This window comes from Pan troglodytes, chromosome 11 (genome assembly GCF_028858775.2).
Source record: "Pan troglodytes isolate AG18354 chromosome 11, NHGRI_mPanTro3-v2.0_pri, whole genome shotgun sequence".
Taxonomy (NCBI): Eukaryota; Metazoa; Chordata; class Mammalia; order Primates; family Hominidae; genus Pan; species Pan troglodytes.
In genome coordinates, this window is record NC_072409.2 from 45,006,297 (window position 1) to 45,023,616 (window position 17,320).

Consider the following 17,320-nt stretch of genomic DNA (forward strand, 5'->3'; position numbering starts at 1 on the left):
GTGAGTGGAGATCATGCCACAGCACTCCAGCCTGGGCGACAGAGCTAGACTCTGTCTCAAAAAAAAAAAAATTCCGTGAAAAAAAACTATTAGAACTAATAAATGAATTCAGCAAAGTTGAAAGATACAAAATTGAGACACAGTAAATCATCTGCATTTCTATACGTTAACAATAAACAATCTGTAAAGGAATTAAGAAGACAATTCCACTTACAATGGCATAAAAAAGAATACAACATTTAGGAATAAACTTAACCCAGGAATTGAAAGACTCGTACACTGAAAACTACAAAACATTGCTAACATAAATAAAGAAGACAAAATACACGGACTTAGATCAGAAGATTTTACATTGCCAAGATAATAATATACTCAAAGTGATATATAGATTCAGTTCAGTCCCTATCAAAATACAAAGACATTTTCTTTTGTAGAAATAATAAAACCCATTCTAAAATTCTTATGGGAATGTAAGAAAACCCAAATAGCCACAACCATCTTGAAAAAAGCAGAGCAAAGTTAGAGTGCTCACATTTCCCGATTTTGAAGCTTATTACAAGTCTTTAGTAGTCAAAACAATATGGTGCTGGCATGAGGCAGACATATGGACCAAAGGAATAGAATACAGATTCCAGAAATAAACTCTCACATACATGGTTAGTTAATTTTTGACCAGGGTGAAAAGACCATTCAGTTGGGAAAAAGAGAGTCTTTTCAACAAATGGTGCTAGGAAAGCCAGATATCCACATGCAAAAGAACGAAGTTGGACCCTTATCTACTATTACATGCAAAAAATTAACTCAAAATATATCAAAGATGTATGCATAAGAGCTAAAAACCACAAAATTCTTAGAAGAAACCATAGAGAAAAAGCTTCATGACATGGGATTTGACTGATTTCTTGGATATGGCACTAAAAGGATAAGCAACAAAAGAAAAGAGATAAATCGGCCTTCATCAAAATTAAAAACTTATTCATCAAAGGATACAATCAAAAGAATGAAAAGGCAATCTATGGAATGGGAACAAATTTGCAAAGTATATACCTGATAAAGGATTAATATCCAGCATATATAAAGAGCTCCTACAACTCATCAACAAAAAACAATTTAATCAAAATTTGGAGTTGAATAGACATTTCTCCAAAGAAGAAATACAGATGGTCAATTAGCACATGAAAAAGTGCTCAACATCATTAGTGATTAGGAAAATGCAAATCAAAACCACAATGAGATACCACTTCACACCCATTAGGGTGGCTATTATCAAAAACAAACAAACAAACAAAACCAAAAATAACAAGTGAGAAGGGGTGGAGAAATTTGAACAGTCAACATTGCTGATCGGAATGCAAAATGGTGCAGCTGCTGAAGGAAACAGTTTGGTGGTTCCTCAAAAAGTTAAACATAGAATTATCATATGATCCGGTAATTTCATCTTCTAGATATATTCCCAAAAGATTTGAAAGCAACGATTCAAATAGATACTTGTATGCCAATGTTCATTGCAGCTTCATTCACGACAGCCAAAAGATGGAAAAAACCCAAACGTTGATCAACAGATGAATAGATAAACAAAATATGGCATGTACATAAAAAGAAATATTATTCAACAATAAAAGGGAATGAAATTCTGACACATGCTGCAATATGGATGAAAGTTGAAAACAATATGCTAAGTGAAATAAGCCTGTCACAAAAGGACAAATACTGTATGTTTGCATTTATATGAAGTACCTAGAATTGACAAATTCATAGAGAGAAAAAAATAGATCACAGTTACCAGGGGCTGGAGAAGGGGCAAATGGGTAGGTATTGTTTAATGGGTACAGAATTTTGGTCTAGAATGATAAAAGTGTTCTGGAAATGGATAGAGATGATGGTACCAAAACATTGTTAATGTAATTAACATCACTGATTGTACACTTAAAAATTATTACTATGATAAATTTTATGGTGCATCTATGTATAAAATATATACCATATATATACACCAAATTATATATATATATATAATCACAATAAAAAAGAAAAACACCTGAAAACAATATTGTCCCTGCTGCCCCACAGGGAGGACATTGCTTGCCCTCAACTGCAGCCACACTCCCTGTTGGTGAGGGGAAGGGTATCCACCATTCTCCTGACACAGTCTGTCTCCTCCACCAGGTTGTATGTATTCCCATTTCAGGGACCCATGATTGATGCAGCCCTCGACTGGCTGGTCTGTTACATCAGTCAAAGATGTTATATAAACCAAAGTTGGCCTGTGTATATTGGCCCCTGGTGTTTTTATTGATTAACAATAGGCTGAGATCCATTCATTGACCTCAAATTTTACACATCCAGCTGTTTTAAATGTAGCCCAGATAAGCATATTATTAGTCATTTAGAGGTCACCTGCTTTGCATACCCCACAAAACCATGTCCACCACCTATTAGCCATGGATAAGATGAACTTTCAGGCTATGGGGACCCCCAGCCACTGCTGCCCTTGGGAGCTCTCTGACCCAGATTCTCCCTACCGGGCTGTTGTGTGACATCACCTAGATGTGCAAGCCCCGTCTCTCACACCCTGTCCCCAGGAGCTCCCCCATCTCTCACATCCTGTCCCCAGGAGCTCCCTTCCCTTCCTCTCTTTTAGTATGGTGTTCCTCCTGGCCATCAAAGCCTCTTGACAGGCTCATGCCTGAGGGGATTCCTCCACGTGCAGCCTTCTTAGGGCGTCTCCCAAATAAAGCATGTGTGTGCTACTGTCACTTTGTGGTCATATTTTTTCCTCTTGATCAGCTCTCCAATTCCTTGAACCTGCAATACTGTCCTGACCCAGGCCTGTGTGTAGAGAGGGTTCTGTGGGACAGCAGTCTGCTGCTGCAGGTATGGAATTACACAGCCTGGCCTCCAGCTTCCCTATCCTGCTGCTGCCTGGCTGTGAGCCTGAACCATGCACTCAATTTCCGCGAGTTCTTGTCTATAAACAAGAATAATAAATGTGCCTACCACGAAGGGCTGCCGTGAGGATTAAATGGACTGTGTGCATAAAGAGCCTGGCCCAGAATCAGCACTCAAGAAGTAATGGATGTGGTTTTTTTGTGTGAATCAAAGGTTATGCAGTTTCGCCAAGGTTCAGCTGGGCAGGGTTTTAACATCATCTCGGATGCTTCTCAGATAGTTCTCTAGATAAATCACTTTAAAAGCCTTACACACACACACACACACACACACACACACTCTGTTTTGTAATCTGCTTTTTTTCAACATAACAAAATACTGGGATTAAATTTAATGAAAATCACACTAGATCATTATTATTACTGTGATTATTATTGTCCTGTCACCCAGGCTGGAGTGCAGTGGCACCATCTTGACTCACTGCAGCCTCAACATCCCCGGCTCAAGGGATCCTCCCACTGCAGCCTCCTGAGTAGCTGGGACCACAGGCCTGTGCCACTTTGCCGGCCAATTTGTATTTTTAGTAGAGATGGGGTTTCACCATGTTGCCCAGGCTGGTCTTGAACTTTGAGGCTCAAGCAATCCTCTCACCTGGGTCTCTGAAAGTGCTGGGATTATAGGCGTGAGCCACTATGCCTGCCATAGTTTTTAAAATAGTTATATTGTATGGTGATATACAAAGAAATAGTTAATGAATTGCCTGTTTTGGGACAGTTAAGTGGTTTTCCATTTTTCATTATGTAAAAATATTAGGTGGTAAATATGTTTATTTATTTATTTTGAGACAGAATTTCAGTCTGTCACCCAGGCTGGAGTGCAATGGCGCGATCTCAGCTCACTGCAACCTCTGCCTCCAGGGTTCAAGTGATTCTCCTGCTTCAGCCTCCCGAGTAGCTGGGATTACAGGCATGTGCCACCACACCCGGCTAATTTTGTATTTTTAATAGAGATGGGGTTTCACCATGTTGGTCAGGCTGGTCTCGAACTCCTGACCTCAGATGATCCGCCCGCCTTGGCCTCCCAAAGTGCTGGAATTACAGGCGTGAGCCACCGCGCCTGGCAAAATGTGTGTGTATTTACAATATTATTGCCATGTCTGATTTTTTAGAATACATTTCTAGAAATGGAATTGCTGGATCAAAAGATATGCATATTTTAAGGTTTTGATTCCTACTAATGTTGGAACATTACTAAAGGTAATTTACCAAGGAACCAAGTTAGTAGATTTTGGAATGTATTCTCATCTAAAAAAGAATTGTGGTAAAATGCACATAACATAAAACTTACCATCTTAACCATTTAAAAATGTACAGTTCAGTGGCATTAAGCACACTCACATTGTCATGCTGCCATCACCATCATCCATCCACAGAACTATTTTCATCTTGTAAAACTGAGAATGTGTACCTATTAAAAATAACTCTCAAATAAGCTGAAAATTTATGTCAACAAATAGATCTGCATGGATGCTGATAGCAGCTTTATTGATAATTACCAAAACTTAGAAGCAACCGAGATGCACCTCAGTAGGTGAATGGATAAATAAACTGGCCTGCAAAGCCTCTTGACAGTCTGCAAAGCCTCTTACAGAACCAAGAGAATCCGTAAGTGGCCCTGTGACCCACTGGGGTTTCCTCCACTGCAGACTTTGAGGAAGTCCATATAAGGGAATATTATTTGGTGTTAAAAACAAATGAGCTACCAAGTCATGAAAAGACAGAGGAAACTTAAATGCATGTTACTAAGTAAATGAAGCCAATCTGAAAAAGCTGCATATTCTATGATTTCAGCCATATGATATTCTGGAAAAGGCAAAACTATGCAGACAATAGAAAGAGCAGCGGTTGTCAGGTTGGGTGAGGGACAGAGGGATGAAGAGTTGGAGTACAGAAGATTTTTAAGGCAGTGAAAATATTCTGCCGGGCACAGTGGCTCACGCCTGTAATCCCAGCACTTTGGAATGCCAAAGCAGGCAGATCACTTGCAGTCAGGAGTTCGAGACCAGCCTGACCAACATGGTGAAACCCTGTCTCTACTGAAAATACAAAAATTAGCTGAGCGTGGTAGTGCATGCCTGTAATCCCAGCTACTGGGGATGCTGAGGCAGGAGAATTGCTGGAAGCTGGATAGCAGAGGTTGCAGTTAGCTGAGATCACGCCACTGCACTCTAGCCTGGGTGACAGAGCAAGACTCCATGTCAAAAAAAAAAAAAAAATTCTCCACATGACACTGTAATAATGGATACATGTCATTATACATTTGTCCAAACTCATACAATATACGACAAGAATAAATCCTAATGTAAACTCTGGACTTTGAGTGACAATGATGTGTTAATGTAGGTTCATCGGTGGTACCAAATGTACCATTCTGGGAATGTTGATAGTCGGGGACGGTGTGCATGTGTGGTGGCAGAGGACAGATGGGAAATCTCTGTACCTTACTCTTAATTTTGCTGTAAAGTAAAAACTGCTCTAAAAATAAAGTCTTTTTTTTTAAGTTAAGAAGAAATAAAGTCCTTCTTAGACAAGCAAAATTTAATTTGTTGCTATTAGACCTTGCAAGAATTGTTAAAAGAATTTCTTCAAACATCAGCAAAATCGTGGAATAGGTGGTCCCCAGTTTGCATTCCTCTATAGAATCATCTGGCAGCCATCCACAGATTAAAGTGCCTTTGCGAGAGCTTTGAGATCCAGGTAAACTCCAGAGAAGTCTAAGACCCAGAAGAGCTCCTTTGAGAAGGCAAACCTGTACTCCATTAGCTGGCTTGCTATGTATGGTCCCAGCTGCAGACTGAAGCAGCCTCATCCCCCTAAGGACTCTGCTTCAGCCCTACTTTGCTGTGGTCCTGCAGCCCACCTTCCAAGAGAACCAGAAGGAGCCATGCCCATTCGTGTCCCCAGTAACAGGCCAGCTGGCCATGAACCCAACTGTGGATCCATAAGTGGCCCTGTGACCCAGATCCATCCCTGATCTCAGTCCGGCCTGACCAGTGACCAAGTAACACCCACTTGTGTTCCTATTAGCAGGACCAACAACCTCAGTTTTGGCTGTGGACACTGACGTCAGTTCTGGCCATGAACCCTGTAGTGGCCTTGACACTCAGTACCAGTCTCTGCTGTGGTCTGGAGGCAGTCCTGTCCACTCAGGGAACTGATAGGAGACACAGCCACCTGAGCCCCCAGTGGTAGGCCTGCTGACTTAGGTCCCAACTGTGGACCCTGAAGCAGCCCTGTGACTCAGCTCCAGTCCTGGAGGCTGTTCTTCCCACACAGAGACCCAGTGAGAGTCACACCTGTCTGCACCCTGATAACAGGCCTGCTGCCTATGGCTTTGACTACAGACACAGAAGTGGCTCTATGACATGGCTCTAACCCCACCGGACTGATTTTCCAGAGGAAGTCCTGTCCACCTGAGGGTCTGATAGGAACCATGCCTGCCTGTACCTATGGTAACACGCCTGCCAACAACAGACCCAGCTGTGGAATTGTAAACAGCCAAATTACCTCGCTCAAGCCCAGCTCATCTGGGATCCTGGAGACAGACCTATCAGTCCAGGGACCCAGCAAGGTAAAGACCCAGGAGGTCTTTATCTGCCCAAATTAGTCTGTAAAACAGATGTGTTTATGCCTTTAAATGCATAGACATTTGTAGCAAGGCTACAAAGAGCATGAAGAATCACACAAATATGGCATCACCAAAAGAGACTAATATGGTTCCAGTAACTGACCCCAAAGATGGAAAACTACAAATTGACAAATTATTCAAAATAATTATTTTAAGGAAACTCCGTGAGCTACAAGAGAACACAGATAGACAACTCAACAAAATCAAGAAAAAATACATGAATAAAGCAAGAAGTAAACAAAGGGACATAAAGCATAAAAAATATTAACAGAAATTCTGAAGCTAAAGAATACAATGAATAAAATAAAAATGCAATAGAGAACATCAAGAGTAGACTTGCTCAAGCTGAAGAAAGTATCTGTAAGTTAAAGACAGGCCATTTGAAATTATCTAGGCAGAGGAGAAAAAAGAAAAAATAATGAAAAAGAGTAAAGAAAGTGTATGGGGTTCATTGGACACCATCAAGAGAACTAAAATACATGTCACAGAAGTCCCAGGAGAAGAGATAGAGAAAGGGGTGAAAAACTTACTTTTTTTTTTTTTTGACAGAGTCTTGCTCTGTTGCCAGGCTGGAATGCACAGGTATGATCTCAGCTCACTGCAACCTCCGCCTCCCAGGTTCAAGCAATTCTCCTGCCTCAGCATCCCAAGTAGCTGGGACTACAGGTGCACGCCACCATGCCCAGCTAATTTTTGTATTTTTAGTAGAGACAAGGTTTCACCATGTTGGCCAGGATGGTCTCAATCCCTTGACCTCATGGCCCGCCTCTCTCAGCCTCCCAAAGTGCTGGGATTACAGGTGTGAGCCACCACACCCGGCCAAAGCTTACTTTTAAAATTATGGCTGAAAACTTTCCAAATGTGAGGAAAGATGTATATATCCAGATACATGAAACTCAAAGTACCCAAACAGGTTACATTCAAAGAGGACTTCACTGAGACATATTTTTATTTCTTCATTAACTAATTAATTAATTTTTTTTGAGACTGAGTCTTGCTCTGTCACCCAGGCTGGAGTGCAGTGGCACAATCTTGGCTCACTGTAACCTCTGCCTATCAGGTTCAAGTGATTCTTCTGCCTCAGCCTCCTGAGTAGCTGGGACTACAGGCGTGTGCCACCATGCCTGGCTAATTTCTGTATTTTTAGTAGAGACAGGGTTTCACCATGTTGTCCAGGCTGGTCTCAAACTCCTGACCTCAGGAGATCTGCCCACCTCAGCCTCCCAAAGTGATAGGATTACAGATGTGAGACACCAAGCCCGGCCAATTAATTAATTTTTAAGGCTAGCCAGGGCCGGACATTGTGGCTCACACCTGTAATCCCAGCACTTTGGGAGGCCAAGGTGGGCGGGCCACCTGAGGTCAGGAGTTTGAGACCAGCCTGGCTAACATGGTGAAACCCTGTTTCTACTAAAAATACAAAAAATTAGCCGGGTGTGGTGGCATGCGCCTGTAATCCTAGCTACTCTGGAGGCTGAGGCAGGAGAATCGCTTGAACCCGGGAGGTGGAGTTTGTAGTGAGCCGAGATCACACCATTGCACTCCGCATTTCGCAACAAGGGCGAAACTCCGTCTCAAAAATAAAAATAAAAAAAGACTAGCCAAGTGTATATTGAGAAGTGGGGAAAGAGTAGAATAAGGGGTTCTATCTGTAACTGACTGTGAACCATCAATTGAGATAACTTGCTACCATTAGACCAGCCCACTAAGAAGGTTTTAATCAAACCATTAAAATTAAAGGCAAAGAAAAATGTTTGAAAGAAGAAAGAGAAAAGTGATGTATCACAAACAAGAGAATCCCCGTAAGACTATCAGTGGCTATCTCAGCAGAAATCATGTAGACCTGGAAAAAGTAGAATGAAATATTTTAAATGCTGATAGAAAAAATAAAAGTCAACCAAGAATATTTTACCTGGCAAAGCTGTTCTCCAGATTGGAGGCAAGATACTTTCCCAGAAAGATTAAAGCTGAGGGCATTCATCACTGGACTTGCTTTACAAGAGATGCTAAAGGGAAGTGGGCAGGAGGGACCAAGATGGCCAACTGGAAACAGCTGCTGTTAAAGGTTCCCACTAAGAAGAAGAAAAACGGTGAGTGAATCCAGCACCAGCAACTGAGGTATACAGGTTCTGTTGTTGGGAATGACTAGGTGGTTGGTGTGACCCACAGAGACTGAGGAAAACAGGGTGGTGCAATAGCCTACCTGGGAGCCACACAGGGCAAGGGGAGCTCTCACCACCAGCCAAGGGAGATGGGGAGTGATTGTGCTACCCCGCCCGGGAAACCATGCTTTTTCCACAGATCTGTGCAACCCATGGATCAGGAGATCCCCCTTGTAAGCCCATGCCATCAGGGCCTTGGATGCCAAGCACAGAGCTATGCAGATTCTCAGCAGCCACTCTGCTGGAGACTGCCTAAGACTACCAAGTTCCCAGGGAGAGGGGTGGCCATCATCACTGCTGCTGCCTGCTGCCTAAGATGACTGAGCTCCTAGGGGTAGGGGAGTCTTAACTGCAGCTCCAGTCTGCCGGTTTTCCCCTGCCGGAGCTGAGGACACTGGGCAGTTTGGATCCAGGAGGAATTCCCCACAGTGCACCACAGCAGCTGTGGCAAATCGTGGTCAGATTGCCTCTTTAGGCCGGACCCTGACCCATCTCTCCTCACTGAGTGGGGCCTCCTTGCAGGAATTTCAGCAACTCCAAGCAGAGGTTTATGGGCAGAACTTTGATCTCCCTGGGACAGAGCACCTGGGGGAAAGGGCAGCACAGTCTCTGCAGATCAGCAGACTTAGTCTTTCCATCTGTTGGCTCTGAGGAATCTAGGCAGTCTGGTCAAGTGGGATTCCCCACAGCGCAGCACACACCCCTCTGCCAAGGGGCAGTCAGAATGCTTCCTTAAGTAGGTCCCTGATCCCATGCCTCCTGACTAGGTGAGACCCCCCAACAGGGGTCATCAGACACCTTATACAGGTGTCCCACTGGCATAAGGTCACTGCCCCTCTGGAATGGAGCTCCCAGAGGAAGGAGGAGGCAGCCATCTTTGCTGTTCTGCGGCCTCCACTGGTGACACTACCCGGTGCAGAAGGGACTGAGGTGAATAGAGTCTGGAGTGGACCCCCAGCAAACTGCAGCAGCCCTATAGAAGAGGGGCCTGTTAAAAAAATAAATAAATAAACAAACAGAAAGCAACAACAACATCAACAAAAAAGTCCCCACAAAAACTCCATCAAAAGGTCAGAAATGCTAAAGGTAGTTCTTCAAGCTGAAATGAAAGGTTGCCAATTAGTAACATGAAAACATATAAAAGTATAAAACTAAGTGGTCAAAGTAACATATAGTCAAATTCAAATTACTCTAACACCATAATGGTGTTGTGTAAATCACTTTTAACTGTAGCATAAAAGTTAAAGATAAAAGTATTACAAATAATTATTGCTGGCCAGGCGCAGTGGCTCACACCTGTAATCCCAGCACTTTGGGAGTCCGAGGTAGGCAGATCACAAGGTCAGGAGTTCAAGACCAGCCTGACCAACATGGTGAAACCCCATCTCTACTAAAAATACAAAAATTATCTGGGTGTGGTGGTGCACACCTGTAATCCCAGCTACTCAGGAGGCTGAGGCAGGAGAATCACTTGAACCCGGGAGATGGAGGTTGCAGTGAGCCAAGATCGCACCATTGCACTCCAGCCTGGGTGACAAAGCAAGACTCTATCTCAAAAAAAAATATTGCTATAATAATTTATTAACAGATACACAATATTAAAAAGATAAATATTGTGACTTCGAAAACATATGAAGTGGGGGAAAAAATAAAAGCGTAGAGTTTTTGTATGTGATCAAAGTTAAGTTGTTATCAGCTTAAAATGAGCCATTGTAACTATACAATGACTTATGTCTGCCTTATGGTAGCTGCAAAGCAAAAACTCATAGTCAACACAAAAACCAGAAAAGAATCAAGCACGCCTCTACAGAAAATCATCAAATCAAAAAGAAAGACAGCAAGAGAGGAAGAAAGGAACAAAGATACTCTGAAACCACCAGAAAATAACAAAGTAAGTCCTTATGTATGCATAAGTACTTTAAATGAAAATGGAGTAAATAAAAAGAATGACTGAATGGATTAAAAACAAGATCCAATTGTATGCTGCGTACGAGTGACTCACTTCACCTTTAATGACATACAGACTGAAACTGAAGGGATGGAAAAAGTTATTCCATGCAAAAGAAAACCAAAAGAATGCAGGAGTAGCTACACTTATATCAGACAAAATAGACTTCACATCAAAACTTTAAAGTGAAACGAAGAAGGTCATTGTATCTTGACTAAAGGGCTAATTCATCAAGAGGATCTAAATAATTATACACATATATGCACCCAACATTGGATGATCTAAATATACAAAGCAAATATTAACAGAAATAAAGGGGGAGATATACTATAATGCAATAATAGAAAGGAACTTTAATACACAACATTCAACAATGCACAGATCATCTAGACAGAAAACTAATAAGGAAACTTTAGACTTGAACATTTTCCAGGATAGAGCATACATTAGGTTACAAAACAGGTCTTAACAAATTTAAGAAAACTGAAATTACATCAAGTCTCTTTCCCTATTATAACAGAATGAAACTAGAACAATAAGGAATTTTGGAAAATTCACAAATATGTGAAAATTAAACAACACACTACTGAACAAACAATGGGTCAATCAAAAAGGAAACACAAATCTTTTGAGGCCAACAAAACAAAACAGAAAAAAGGAAACACAAAATACTGAAACCTGTGAGCTGCAACCAAAGTAGTTCTGAGAGGTGAGTTTAGAGTGATAAACACCCATATTTAAAGAAAGATCTTGTGTTAATCCATTTTCTTTGTCTATAGCAGAACACTGCAGACTAGGTAATGCATAAAGAAAAGAAATGTATTTCTCACAGTTCTGAAGAATGGTAAGTCCAAAGCATGGTGCTGGCATTTGATGAGGGTCTTCTTGTGGTGTTATCCCATGGCAGAAGAGCAAGAGAGCACATGAGACAGAGAGAGGCATCAGGGGCTGGACTCACTTTATAACAACCTACTCATGATAACTAACTTGCTCTCACAATAATGATATTAGCCATTCATAAAAACTTCACCCTTAGGACCCAGTCACTTCTCATTAGATCCCATTTCCAAACACTGTTGCATTGGAGATTATGTTTCCAACAAATGAACTTCAGAGGGATGCATTTAAACCACAACAGATCTCAAATAGTATAACTTTTCACCCCAAGGAAGTAGCAAAAAGTCAGCAGAAGAAAGGAAAGAATAAAAACTAGAGGAGAAAGAAATTAAAGACAGACTTGAAAAGATATAAAAGTCAATGAAACCAAAAGTTTGTTTTTTGAAAAGTAAACAAAATTGACAAACCTTTAGCTGTACCCACTAAGAAAAACAGAGAGAACACTCAAATAAATAAAGAAATGAAATGGGAGACATTAAATGGATACCACAGAAATGCAAAGGATCCTAAGAGACTACTATGAACAATTATACACCAACATATTGGGTAACATAGAAGGAATGTATAAATTACTAGAAACACACAATGCACCAAGACTGAATCATGAAGAAGTGAAATATCTGAAAGACCACTTTTAAGGATGTTGAAATTGTAATAAAAACTCTGTGCACAAAGAAAAGTCAATGTCCAGATGGCTTCATGGAAAATTCTGCCAGACATTTAAAGAAGAATACCAACCCATCTCAATCTCTTCCAAAAAATTGTAGAGGAGGGAACACTTCCAAACTCATTTTATGAGGCCAGTATTATTGTGCAATATCCTTTGGATATTTGTCCCCTCCAAATCTCATGTTGAAATTTGTTCCCCAGTGTTGGGGTTGGGGCCCAGTGAGAGGTCTTTGGGTTATAAGCCCAGGTCCCTCATGACCACCTTGGTGCACTCCTTGTGGTAATGAGTGAGTTCTCACTCTAGTAGTTCCCACAAGATCTTATTGCTAAAAAGAGCCTGGCATCTTCTTCCCTTTTGCTCTTGCACCCTCTCTTGCCATGTGACATGCTGGCTCCCCAACACCTTCTACAATGAGTGGAAGCTTCTTGAAGCCCTCACCAGGAGCAGATGCTGGTGCCATGCTTCTTGTATAGCCTGTAGAACTGCGAGCCAAATAAACCTCTTTTCTTTATAAATTACTCAGCCTCAGGTATTCCTTTATAGCAATGCAGAACAAACGAAGACATCCTGGTACAAAAGCCATAACCAGGACATCAGAAGAAAAGAATATTATAGACCTTATTCCTGATTAACATAGATGCAAAAATCCTCAGCAATATACTAGCAAGCATAATTCAACATTAAATTTAAAGGATCACACAACATGATCAAGTGGGATCATCCTTCAGAGGCAATGATGTTTCAATGTATGCAAATCAATAAATGTGATACACCACATTAACTGAATGAAGTATAAAAATCATATGGTCATCTTAATAGGTGCAGACAAAGCATTTGACAAAGTTCAACATCTTTCATGATAAAAATTATCAACAAAGTAAGTGTAGAATGAATGTACCACAATATAATAAAGGCCAGATATGACAAGCCCACAGCTAACATCATACTCAATGGTGAAAAGCTGAAAGCTTTTCCTCTAAGATCAGGAAAAAGACAAAGACCCTCACTCTTGTTACTTGTATTCAATATAGTACTGGAAGTACTACCAAGAGCAATTAGGCAAGAAAAAGACATAAAATGTATCCAAATAAGAAAGGAAGAAGTAAAATTATGGTTGTTTGCCAATAATTTGAGTTATGTATAGAAAAGTCTATATACTTCACCAAAAAGTGCTAGAACTAATAAACAAATCAGTAAAGTTGAAGGATAAAAATCAACATAAAATATCAGTTGCATTTCTATACACTAACAACAAGCTGTCTGAAAAAGAAATTAAGAAAAACGTCTCATTTATGATAGCCTCAAAAAGAATGAAATACTTAAGAATACATTTAACCAAGGAGCTAAAAAAATCTGTACACTAAAGGGGAAAGATATCCCATGTTTATAGATTGAAATAATTAATATTGTCAAAATGTTCATTTGACCCAAAGTGACCTACAGATTCGATGCAATCCTTCTCAAAATTCTAATGGCATTCTTCACGAAATAGGGAAAAGAATCTTAAAATTTGCTGGAAGCCACAAAAGACCCAAATAGCTAAAGTGATCTTGAGTAAGATAAAACAAGCTGGAGGAATCACACTCACTGGTTTCAAATTTTATTACAAAACTATAGTAATCAAAACAGTATGGTTCTTGCATAAAAACAGACACATAGGTCAATGGAACAGAATGGAGAGTATAGAGTTAACCCATGCATATATAGTCAACTACTATTTTACAAAGGCATCAGGATTACACAATGAGGAAAGGATAGTCTATTCAATAAATAGTGTTGGGAGAACTATATCCACATGCAAAGGAATAAAATTGAATCCTTATCTTAAATTATTTGCAAACATCAACTCAAAATGGATTTGATTTTCAGCAGAGCAAGATGGCTGATTAGAACCCTGCAGCAATCATCAGCCTCATAGGAACACCCAAATTGAACAACTATGTACACAAGAAAGCACCTTCAAAAGAACCAAAAATCAGGTGAGCAATCATAAAAAAAAAAAAGAGATACTGAAGAGTGTAAGAAAGACAGTTTCGAATTGCAGGCATGGTGCAGAGAGACAATCTGTATGCTTGGGGGAGAGAAAGTGCAGTGATTGTGGGACTTTGCATTACAGGTGATTTTCTCTTGATATGTTTTAATTTCTTGCTTTTTATCTTTTGTGTATCTGTTGTAGGTTTTTTGATTTGATGTTATCATGAAGCTTGCAAATAGCATCTTATTACCCAGTATTTTAAGTTGATGACAACTTAACACTGGTTGCAAAAACAAACAAGCAAAGAGAAAACTAATGCAAACTCTACATTTTAACTTCATCCTCCTTATTTTTTTTAACTTTTTGTTGTTTATATTTGTATCTTGTAATATTGTCCATGTCTAGAAAACTTGGAGTTATTATTCTGACAGGTTCATCTTTTAGTCTTTCTACTCAAGATAAGAGTCATTTACACATCATAATTATAGTGTTATAATATTCTGTGTTTGTCTGTGTACTTACTATTACCAGTGAGTTTTATATCTTCAGATGATTTCTTATAGCTTGTTAACATCCTTTGCTTTCAGATTGAAGAACTTTCTTTACCATTTCTTGTAGGACAGGTCTGGTGTTGATGAAATCCTTCAGCTTCATTTGTCTAGGAAAGTCCTTATTTTTCCCTCATATTTGAAGGATATTTCCCCTGGATATAGTATTCTAAGATAGAATAATTTTTTTTCTTTGAGCACTTCAACTATGTCATGCCAGTCTCTCCCGGCCTATAAGGTTTCCACAGAGAAGCCTGCTGCCAGATGTATTGGAGCTCCCTTGTATGTTATTTCTTTTCTCTTCTTGCTTTTAGGATCCTTTCTTTATCCTTGACCTTTGGGAATTTGCTTATTAAATGCCTTGAGGTAGTATTCTTTGGGTTAAATCTGACTGGTGTTCTATAACCAATGGAACAGAATAGATAACCCAGAAATAAATTCATACATCTACAGTGAACTCATTTTTGACAAAGGTGCCAAGAACATTGGAGAAAGGGCAGTCTCTTCAATAAATGGTGCTGGGAAAACTGGATATCCATATGAAAAAGAGTGAAACTAGACCCCTATTTCTTGCCATATACAAAAATCAAATAAAAATGGATTAAAGACTTATATCTGAAACCTCAAACTATGAAACTACTACACGGAAGCCTTGGGGAAACTCTCCAGGACATTGGTCTGGGCAAAGATTTCTTGCACTCCACAAGTACAGGCAAACAAAGCAAACGTGGGCAAATGGGATCACATCAAGTTAAAAAGCTTCTGCACGGCAAAGGAAACAATACAATGAAGAGACTACCCACAGAATGGGAAAACATATTTGCAAACTATTGATCTGAGAAGAAATTAATAACCAGAATATATAAGGAGCTCAAACAACTCTATAGGGAATAATATAATAATTTGAATTAAAAAATGAACAAAACATCTCAATAAACATTTCTCAAAACAAGGACATATAAATGGCAAACAGGCATATGGAAAGGTGCTCTACATCACTGATCATCAGAGAAATGCAAACCAAAACTACAATGAGAGATCATCTCACCCCTGTAAAAATGGCTTTATCTAAAAGACAGTCAATAATGAATGCTGGCAAGGATGTAGAGAAAAGGGAACCCTCATACACTGTTGGTGGGAATGTAAATTAGTACAGCCACCACAGAGAAGTTTGGAGGTTAATCAAAAAACTGAAAGTAGAACTACCATATGATCCAGCAATCCCACTGCTAGATACAGACCCAAAAGGAAGGAAATCAGTATATTAAAAAGATATCTGCACTCCTTGTTTATGGCAGCACTATTCACAATAGCCAAGATTTGGAATCAACGTAATTGTCCATCAGCAGATGAATGGATAAAGAATATGTGGTACAGACCAGGTGCAGTGGCTCACACCTGTAATCCTAGCACTTTGGGAGGCCAAGGCAGGAGGACTGCTTGAGCCCAGGAGTTGGAGACCAGCCTGGGCAACATAGAGAGACCCCCCCATCTCATTTTTATCTTTTTAAAAATAATAAAAATATTGTAAAAAGAGAATGTGGTACATACACACAATGGAGTACTATTCAACCATAAAAAAGAATGAAATCCTGTCACTTGCAACAACGTGGATGGAACTAGAAGCCATTATGTTAAGTGAAATAAGCCAGGCACAGAAAGACAAACCTCACATATTCTCACTCATTTGTAAGAGATAAAAATTAAAACAACTTAATTCGTGGAGATACAGAGTAGAATAATGATTACCAGAGACTGGGAAGTGTAGTGGGGAGGCAGCAGGAGGAAAGTGAAGATGGTTAATGGGTACAGAAATATAGGTAGATAGAATGAATACGATCTAGTGTTTGATAGCACAACAGGGTGACTACAGCCAACAATAATTTATTATACATTTAAAAGGAACTAAAAAAGTATAATTAGAATGTTTGTAACACAAAGAAATGATAAAAGCTTGTGGCGATAGATATCCCATTTACCCTGATTTGATTATTATGCATTGTATGCCTGTATCAAAATATCTCACATATTCCATAAATGTGTACACCTACTATGTACCTATGGAAATCCAAATATAATGGATGAAAGGCTTAAATGTAAGATCTGAAACTTTAACACTCCTAGAAAAAAAAAAAAAACAGGGAAAAAGATCCATGACATTGGTCTTGACAGTTATTTGTTGGATATGATACCAAAAGCCCAGGCAACAAAAGCCAAAATAAACAAATGGGGCTAGATCAAACTATAAGGGTTCTGCACAGAAGGGAAACCATCAACAAAATGAAAAGAAAATCTATGGAATGGGAGAAAATATTTGCACAACATACACCTAATAAGGGGTTAATATTCAAAATATGTAAGGAACTCATGCAATCCAACATCAAAGATACTTAACAGCCCAATAAAAAATGGGCAAAAGACCTGAAGAGACACTTTTGAAAAGGAGATATACAAATGGCCCACAGTTATATCAAAAGATGCTCGATATCACTAATCATCAGGGAAATGCAAAACAAAGTCACAATGAGATATCACCTCACACCT